Here is a 9,874-nt window from a genome sequence, read left to right as displayed (position 1 = left end):
AAGTTAATGTGTTGCAAAAAAGACACAAGAAAACAAATTTTACACTCATGGTTTACTTTATTTGGGAGCATACTGAACTGAAAATTAACTTCCCTTGATAATTATTTTTAGTTCATTTGCTTATATTGTGACTATTAAAAGCCTTATATTACGCAAAACTGACTCTTTTAGCCATGTTATAATGTCGTTGCCTCCTCAAAAACATATGAGTCCAATCTGTTCTAGACTTAATTTAACATTTCTGGAAATGTTAATTAAGTAACACTCCACCAAAGTTCCTGTTTAACCTCAAAATCAAGAGTTTTATTAACATTTTGAGAGTAAACAGATAACACTTTGTAGGGTTATTCTGATTTAGAGAAACAACACACAGAGGTGTTTTATTTTTACACTTTATTTTAGTTAATTTTAGATAAAATTATGTACAAAACTGGTTCAAACTGGTTTTCTCTCGTGGGAGTTTTAAGTGGTGGGAAGCAGGAGCCAAATTAACACTAAGGGAAGTTGAATTAACTTCAACCATATCCACTCTAGCAAATAACCCCAACTTTAACCTCTATTTAACAAATAGTTAAAGGGCCCATCTCGAGCAAAAATCAACTTTTCAGAGCTTTCTACCTTCTAAAAGTGATGTGTGGGCCTTGTATATGTCGCCGAAGTGGTTTTAAGATTGATTTGGCATTTCTTTAACAAATTGCAGTGTATTTCTGCCACCGTCCCACGTGACAATGAACTAAAGCTGCTTCAACGATGATGTGCTAGCTACACCTATGATGTGTTTGACGTAGCAGAAAACGCTTTGCACCCGCCCCCGTCCCCCACTCCGCCATGCCTGCCTCCTCCAGTGAACACGATATAATGAGTTTATCTACTAGTATTTATTAATATTTTACCAATCAGTAATGTTCAGCTGATGTCGACGCGGTGCTTGAGCTTTGTGCACCTCAAAGTCCTCGTCCGATTCCAGGTCCAACACATGTGACTGAACGCGATGTATCTCCATGATGAATAAAAGTTTATTCCTACCAGGGCGCACGTCTGTCTCTCCCTCCCTCCCTGAGCTGGACGGAGGAAGGGCGGCTCACTCAGAGCCTATGTGACGTTTGGTGGGCGGAGCCTGTGCTTTCTCAGGACGGGCGAGGGGATGAGCGATAGTCGGTCTTTTCATAGTTCCTGGTCTGTGACTGTCTCCAAGAAATCAGTAAGACTTTCAGTTTCATAACTATTGTGTAATGGATGTTCCAAAACCCAAATTGTGCTTGTAAATGTGAAAAGAGTTATTTTGCATGAGATGGGCCCTTTAAAATAAAACTTTTTGTTTTAAGAACAACTCTGAATTATTTCACTCTGGAATTTTAAACCTCCAGTTTTTGCTGTGTACCTGGAGTTATGTTTTAGTTCATTCACACATGTTTAAGTAAACATTTATTATCAGGCTGTTTACATTTCAAAAGCTCAAAATGCTCTGCTCCACCTTGTGATGTCATGTAGCAGTAGCTTTCAAGTTGACAGCTCCTTTTACCTTCAGTTCAGTAGAGATGAGCAATTCCAGGGCAGATGATTCCAGTTCCTGTATCACCACATGACAAGGTGGAACAAAGTGTTTTCTGTTTGAGAGAAGAACTCAGCCTAAATATTCAGAGTTTGTGGGTTAAACATGTGTGAATGAAATAAAACACAACTCCACGTCTGTTTGTGATGAGGAAACAACATTATAAAAGATCAGAAAATAGCCTAATATGGGCCCTTTAATGTGGCATGTAACTGGAGTCAATCCCAAACAAATAACACTATGATTGAACATCTGTGGAAGATTACTGACAATATCTGCACTAAAAGGCCCTATGTATTATGGGTATACAGTCCGGTGCTTTGCCTCTTATACAAACCCACCTGGCGCAGTCACACAGTAAACCCGCTGAGCATGGAGCCATCAGTGAGACCTGGAGCAGCGCTGCAGGAGGCGGCCATCTTCTGCAGGCTGAGGTCCACAGGCGGTAACACAAACAATCAGCTCCTCTCCCCATGACTCCGCTCCACGGCGCCCCCTGCGGCTCATCTCGCTTCTGTGACAGTGGAGGAAGTGCACATTCACTTTCCTCTTAGGGGCCACTCCAAACTCTGTGATAGTGTCCGCCTCACCCGTGGTCAGACCCATCTACAGTTTAAGAGTCAATTTAGAAACGAAACTCGACGGGACTCACAAACAGAAAAACTACTGTATGATTTCATCTACTTGACTTTTTCAATAGTTTTGGTCAGTTTGGTTCACTGTACTTCATCATTTCAGAGTTTAAAGGGCTCATCTTGCACTATTTTCTGATAATAATATAATAAAATGCTGTTTGGATGGGAGACCGCTGGGAAAAGCAGGTGCATATTTAGGCTGAGTTCTTCTCTCAAATTGAAAACACCTGTTCCACCTCATGATGTCATGTGGTAATACAGGAAGTGCTCCACTGTGTTTTTTGCTTTCACTTGAATCATGTAGGTATTGGATTTCGCCTTGGAGTTGCGCATCACTACTGAACTAATGGTAAAAGGAGCTGTTAAATTGTTAAGTTCATGACATCACAAGGTGGAACAGAGCTTTTTGAGCTTTGGAGATGTAAGCCAAGCCCCAGGGTTTCAAAATGGCCGCCCATTCAAGTCAATGGGCTGCCCGTGATCGCTTTGACCAATCACAGCAAAAGGAGCTAGAGTGGAGCAGAGCAAAGCCAGAGTTAATTATTAGAAATCATTGTTTAAGACAACTGAAGGATTTTGAACTGAGATGTTTGTGATCTAGAAATAGGTATAAATGACTAAAAAAATCCCACATTTTTGAAAGTTGTAGGTGCCCTGTTAGCCGATTGTGATTACATTGCACACTATGAGAAAAATCTTTTCTCGCCCCAGGGGATTTTTTCCGCTGAAGAACCATCAGCCGGTTTCACTTTGTGGAAACCGTCTGACCTCGCAGCATTAGAATTTGTTCACGTGATGGTAGGCGGGTACTTTTTTAATTTAAACAATCGCTGCTATTTGGTCATGACATATGTAATACGCCGCTAACGAGGATAACTGGTATATTAAGCTTTTCCCAAATCCCGTAAGAAGAAGGGCAATAACGACATTCCCCTTGATAAAATTTACCAAGCATTCCCTTTATTCCGACTTTAAATCCTCAATCTCGGGAATCGTTGCAACACAGAATGTCTGGCTTTTCACTGATTGGCTGGTGCCCAAACTTCCACTTCCGGGGTTTTTGCAAACCATCTAGTGTATTCTGATTCTTGACCTAGTCGCTGGAGAAATGAAATTGAGTGGAGGCACTAGGTGGCACCAGCCTGGCTACCAGTGAATGGCCACTACGCCAACTGGAGGCAGCTACAAGCAGCAAAATAGATCCATGATGTAGACAAGCTAATAATGCAGAGTTACTCAAACATGTGAAAATGAAACAAAACACAACTCCAGGCATGTTACATTATAACTTATAGTTCACAAGAGTCAATTTTGCATAATATAGTCCCTGTAATCACTGTGCATATAATAAATGCAAAAATAGAAGTAACATTTTAAATCAAATACAATTATTTTGCAAACTGTTCTGCATCTTCATTGGTCTATGGATGCTCTTGAGTGCTGCTAGACACAATAGCAGTTAATTGGCTGTATGCTTTAAAGATGCACTGCGTAACTTTTTGGTTTGGGGTCCATCGCCTGCTTGTTTCTATGGAGATTGCTCATTGCTGCCTGGAATGTCCCTCAGATCTACCTTACATTTATTCAATTACAGGTGTTTTTATAGCTTAAAAATACTAAGAAAAACAGGCATTCTGACTGTGAGCGGGGTCGCCTCTCCACAGACCTGACCTGTAACTTGCTCTGGTTTGGTCTCCATGGAGACAGAAAGATTTAATACCATACCGTGAAACATTCCAGACAAAGCAATAACATGTCCACGGAGAAAAACATCCGACAGAACAGAAGAAGCACGGAAAAGTTACACAGTGCACCTTAAATATTGAGTAAAACCAAACTATTTTTAGCCGGTCCTTCATACGTGGAGCTCTCCGTGTGGGCGGGAGTAAACATGAGAACGATCTAATTCTTCATCTGCCTTCAGTTTATCTTTGCCTCGCGTCTGTCCACCTGCTCAAGACTAATCTGTTTACATTGTTCCTCCCACATCACTGTCAAGCCAGAACAAATTAGAAAACATTCATTTAAATCGCAATGCTGTGCCGCTTATGTCTATGGTTCATTACTCAAGACGTGACTGTGGATTCCTTCGTATATTTTGAATTGTAGATGTGCCCTAATTAAACTGTAATTGTGTTAATTAGATATGCTTTTATGTTAAATTGGGAAAATAAGAGACAAACTTTTAAGAAGTCGGTATGAAAGTGATGAATAAATGCATGAACGACACTCGAGAAAACTGACATAGAGCACCTTTCATTTCTTTTAATTGATGTTGATAATGACAGATGAGTTACATTTAAAATTAAACGTAAATGATTTTGTTACATTAAAGTTTGTTCTTCTTAATACAGAACACTTAGAATAAAAACAACAACAACAACCTCCACACAAAATACGCTTAAAGGTGCATTGTGTAACTTTTCTCGTAGGGAGATGTTATTGCTTTGTCCTGAATGTTTCGCAGTATTGTATTAAACCTTTTTATCTTCATGGAGACCAAACAAGACAGAGTTACAGGTCAGATCTGTGGAGAGGCGACCCCGCTCACAGTCAGAATACATGTTTTTTTTTAGATATTTTTGAGCTGTAAAACCACCTGTAATTGAATAAATGTAAGGTAGAGCTGTTTAATGTCACACCGTGGAACATTCCAGGCAGAGCAATGACGTATCCATAGAAACAAACAAGTGACGGACCCCTAAACAAAAAGTTACATAGTGCACCTTTAAAATGATTTGACTTCAGAGTATTTTTTTTTCCCCTTTGTGTAACTACAACATATTTATATTTATATAGTTAGTTATAGACAATTTAGACATTTTCGACGTATTTCTGTCATTTTAATTTGTATTTTCAATTTTAAGAAAAGAATATCTGAAATAAAACAAAACAAAAAAGGGGGGACATGCTTAATACAAGCAAGATAAAATGTGTTCAATCAGATGAGGCTAATATTGAAAAAAAAAATTCCAAATGTAAAAAAAAAAAAAATGTAAATGTAAATGAAAATCCACAGCTTTTGATTAAAGTAATTGATTAATTTCATTAAAAAAGCATAACCTGTAACAGTGGTGGATGAATTACACAGAAAAGTACAAATAGTGGACCAAAGAAATACTCTGTTAAAAGTATCATATGAAAAAGTGTTCTTAAAGTAAATATATTAAAGAGTAAAAAGTATTTTCCACTGATTCTGAGAAGTAATAAAGCTTCAGATGTAGTAGTTTTGATACAGATTTTTGTACGTTTAAACTCCATACATCTTCACTAGAATCATTTGGATGAGTTTAGCCCTAGAATTGCCGATATCTACTAAACAAAAGATAAAATGTAGGGATGTAACGATTTCCAAATCTCTCTGTAAGATATTCTAACAATATCCATCTCACGGTACGATATTTATTGCGATATTTTATGAAGGCAAAAAATAATAACACAAAATTATGAGTATGATACTTTTCTATCGTCATCCGAAAATCCCAAAAAAATTACTGTAGTAAAAATTTAAGTGCTTTGTAACAGTTATTTCAGCATGTAAATTGGACTGAAACAGAGCAAAGGATCATGGTCTTTGTAGTTCTCACAATTTTTTAGCTGCACCAAAACAATGAATTTAAGCACAGAGACTTAAGATTCAATATATTGTGAAGATCCACGATATTATTGTGAGACTTTTGACGGTACGAGATCACGATATTTCGATTAATGTTATATCCCTACTTAAAAGGGGCTGTTAACTTGAAAACTACTGCTTCATGACGTCACAAGGTGGAACAGAGCATTTTGAACATTGGAGATGTAGACCAGAGTCCTGCAACGGGTCGAGGCGAATAGTTGCTGAAACGGGCAGGTTTTAACGTTCTGGAATTTTACAGGCGGGTAGTAATTACACACGGGTGGGTCAGGACTAAATCAGGACTAAACCAGGACTAAATCAGGACTACACCAGGAGTACACCAGGACTACGGGCGGGTGTGGGTGGGTGCGGGTCTCCAAAAGTGGACCTGTGCAGGACTCTGATGTTGACAGACTAATAATACAGGATTAGTCAAAAACAAAACACAACTCCAGACACATTTTTGATAAGGTAACAGTTTTATAACATGGCTAAAAGCTCACAAGAGTCAATTTTGTGTAATATAGGACTTTTAAACTCTAAACCTGAAGGGGCAGTGGGTTGTTGGAGATCTGGGCCCCACACTGTAGTGCACGGCGGACCCTCTCCCAGAACAGCCCCCTGTGGCTCCGGGCCTGGCTCCAGCTCAGGTACGTGCGCCTTCTCAGCAACTTCCTCATGCGGTAGAACGGGCTCAGCTGATTGGACGAGAGCTCCTCCAAAAACAACAGGATCAAAACGTCCTTCTGCTCATCCAACAGACGGTAACTGCAGTCACACGAGCAAAGATCACAGAACCAGGACTGAACAAGGACTGAACGAAGTCTAAACCAGGTCTAAACACGGTCTGAACTAAGTCTGAACAAGGTCTGAACAAGGACTGACTAAATCAGGTCTAAACCAAGCCTTAACTAGGTATAAACCAGATCTGAACCAAGTCTAATCCAGCTCTCAACCAGGTCTCAACCAGGTCTCAACCTGGTGTCAACTAGGTCTAAACCAGGTCTCAAACCAGGTGTCAACTAGATCTAAACCAGGTCTTAATCATGTCTCAACTAGATCTAAACCAGGTCTCAACCAGGTCTCAACTATATCTAAATCAGGTCTGAACCAGGTCTATAAACCAGATCTCAACCAGGTATATAACCAGACTAAACCAGGTCTGAACTTGGGTCCTACCTGGCCATCTGAATCTCGCGGGAGCACCATTCACTCTCCAGGTATTGGCGACTGATCACACACAGAGTTTTCCTGCTGCTGTAGATGGCGTCTGTGATGTTCTCCACAATGGCTTTACCTAAACAAAATAACAATAATACTTTACACAATTATCTTAATAAAACTTAACAAATAGAAACTCTAAAAAATATTAGTTTTTGTTTGTACAAATGAAGTTATACTGACCTGGTTGGAAGTCTCTGTGGTGCAGACACAGCTTCCAGCCCTGTCCTTCCTCCAGCTCTGGGACCAGCTCTTCGTAAACCCACTCCTCGTCGTGAACATTGTAAGAGACAAAGGCGTCGTAGATGTGCGCACGGTCCTGTCTCGTCTTTTTACTGTGGTAGAGATACGCCCTGATGAGGTAAAAACCGTACACCAGCTGCCATCGAAGAAAGTGGTAGATAAACGATGAGACGACCGTGAGAAGAACCAAGGCCGAGCTGAATACGAAGCAAATGAAATTGGCAAACTCCCAGCACGACTGCACATCAAACTCCAACAGCGGCAGTCCCTCCTGAGACGCAGGAGACGCACATCTGTACTGAAACGCACCATCCACAAATACCCGTTTGTTTGAAAGCGCCCACTGGATGAAGCCAGCGTTGGAACAGTTACAGGCAAAAGGATTGTCTGATAATTCGAGGTATTTCAGTGAAGGAAGCGCATCGAAAACAGCTTCATTTATTACAGTCAGATCATTGCTCGTTAAATCCAACTTCTGCACTTCAGTCAGATTGGCCCGAGAGAGAAAGTCCATGGATTTTAGGTGGTTCATGCTCAATTTCAGATTTTCTACATGTCTGATTGGCTGAAAAAGCTCAGGATCTAATATCAAATTGTCATTACCGAACATATCGAGAAGTCTTAGTTGAGGAGTGTTACGGAAGATTTCAATAGGAGGAGGTTTACAGAACAAATGAAATGATGCGAATTCTTTTAAATTGTCTAAACCTTTGAGAAAATCTTGAGAAAATATCAAACACGATTCTAAAGGAATTGAGATCAGTAGCGTTTCCAGAGATGGCAGGTTGAAGCCATTTTGGAAGTGTGGGCGCCCCCTGGTGGAAGAGTTTAAATCTGAACCTGAGACGAGCGCAGGGGTGTAGCTCAGAAGTGTGAGGTCTCTCAGTCCATCCCAGGTCCCCTCCTCGTCAGATATCCCTCTGTATGAGTCCAAATATAATGTTCTCAGACGTGACATGTTTTTGAAGACTCCATTTTGAAGCCAGACAATATTGTTATTTTCTGCTAATAAACTGAGCAGATTGGGCAAACTGGTACCGAAACTATCATCGAATTGTACAATAAAGTTATTTTCTAAACTCAAGCCTTTTTAAGCTGTGGAGATCCTGAAACACACAGCTGTTCAGTTCAACCAGAAGATTGTTGTTAAGGCAGAGATGAGTCAGATTCCACAGATTAGAGAAGTCTGAACAGTGTAGTTTTTTGATTCGGTTTGACTGAAGCCATAAAGCTGTGAGGGAGGACATGTTTCTGATGGCCAGTGGGACGCTAGTTAAAAGATTCCACCCCATGTCCAGCGAAGAGAGACGCGTTAACATCCGGAGAGACGACCCAGATACATTTGTCATTGAGTTATACGAAAGATCCAGGGAGGTAATATTAGTGCACGACTGAAGCAGAGAATTATTCAAACTGGAAATACCACTTGAACATAAATCTAACGTTTGTATAGACAGAAAACTGCACGCAAAGTCCAACAACCCTCTGTCTAAACCGTGGGCACCTCTGAAGTGAAGTTCCTCTAGTGAAGCCACACTTTTGAACACTGACCGATATGTTTCAATTGTAAAATACGTGAAACTTAAATCCAGCATTTTTAGATTTTTGAGAAAGGAATTGTCGGTCACGTCCCACTGAAATTCAGAACTGATGTGGGAAAAATAAAAGGACTTTAAACGCGGGAATAGATCAGAATGAAGACTGAAGCTGTGCAGAGGCTGGGAGCTTAAGTCCAACTCGGAGATGTTCAAAGGAAATGGGAAATGTTTCGATTCAAACGAAGTGAAGTGGTTTTGTCCCAGGTCTAAACGCTGTAGTAACGGACAAGATGCAGCCACGTTCACTATGAAACTAATGCGAGAAAGGGAGTTAGAAGACAGATCCAAGTCTTGCAGGTTTTTTAAAGGTCCAAAAGTAAATTCAGAAATAAATTTGACTTGGTTGTTGGCTAAATTCAGAACAGAGACATTGATTAGCCCCTTGAACATTCCATCCGTCAGGTGTGTGAGACTGTTCTTCCCCAAATTCAACCAAGACAAATTTGATAAATGAGAGAATGCTGCATCTTCAATCTGAGCGATCTCGTTACTTTCCAGATCTAAAAACTGGAGTCTGTTGAGGCCACGAAAATCACTTTTTTGGATTTTCTGAATGTTGTTCTTATTAACACTGAGGGACACGGTAGAACTGGGAATGTCGGAGGGAATTCTGGATAACTTCCTACTGTTGCAGAAAATTTCCAGTAGATTTTCTTTATTGAAACTGCAGTTATGAAGAGTGTAGAGCCGCGAAGGATGAAGCTGAAGAAAGAGAAGGAGAAGGGAGAAAAAAGAGAAGTTTGAAGGCAGCATCCTGAGATCAGATCCTGTTAAAGAGAACAAGAATTAAATGAAAGGATTAGAGTTAAATTAAGAAAAACAATTACTTCCAATTATCTACAAGAAAATGTAATATGTTTAAAGGTCTTCAGTTTGGAATATTAACTTCTGATTAGGTTAAATTTAGTTTGTCAGCAGGTCTTCCTTTGACTTTTTTGGTGGAGGGTTTGCCCACTGCTTGTCTCCATGGAGATGTTAGAGCTTCTTCTGAAATGTCACAGTATAG

General features: G+C 40.0%; 1 pseudogene; it reads right to left on the bottom strand.

Annotated features, from left to right (window-relative positions):
- Positions 1-6,345: 6,345 nt before the first annotated feature.
- LOC110168898 (toll-like receptor 13) lies at positions 6,346-9,258 on the bottom strand (annotated as a pseudogene).
- Positions 9,259-9,874: the final 616 nt, after the last annotated feature.

Source organism: Boleophthalmus pectinirostris, unplaced genomic scaffold (genome assembly GCF_026225935.1).
Source record: "Boleophthalmus pectinirostris isolate CB_2022bp ecotype Guang Dong unplaced genomic scaffold, ASM2622593v1 HiC_scaffold_21, whole genome shotgun sequence".
NCBI lineage: Eukaryota > Metazoa > Chordata > Actinopteri > Gobiiformes > Gobiidae > Boleophthalmus > Boleophthalmus pectinirostris.
The sequence above is the reverse complement of the archived record's forward strand: the minus strand, read 5'-3'. Positions and strand labels throughout refer to the sequence as shown.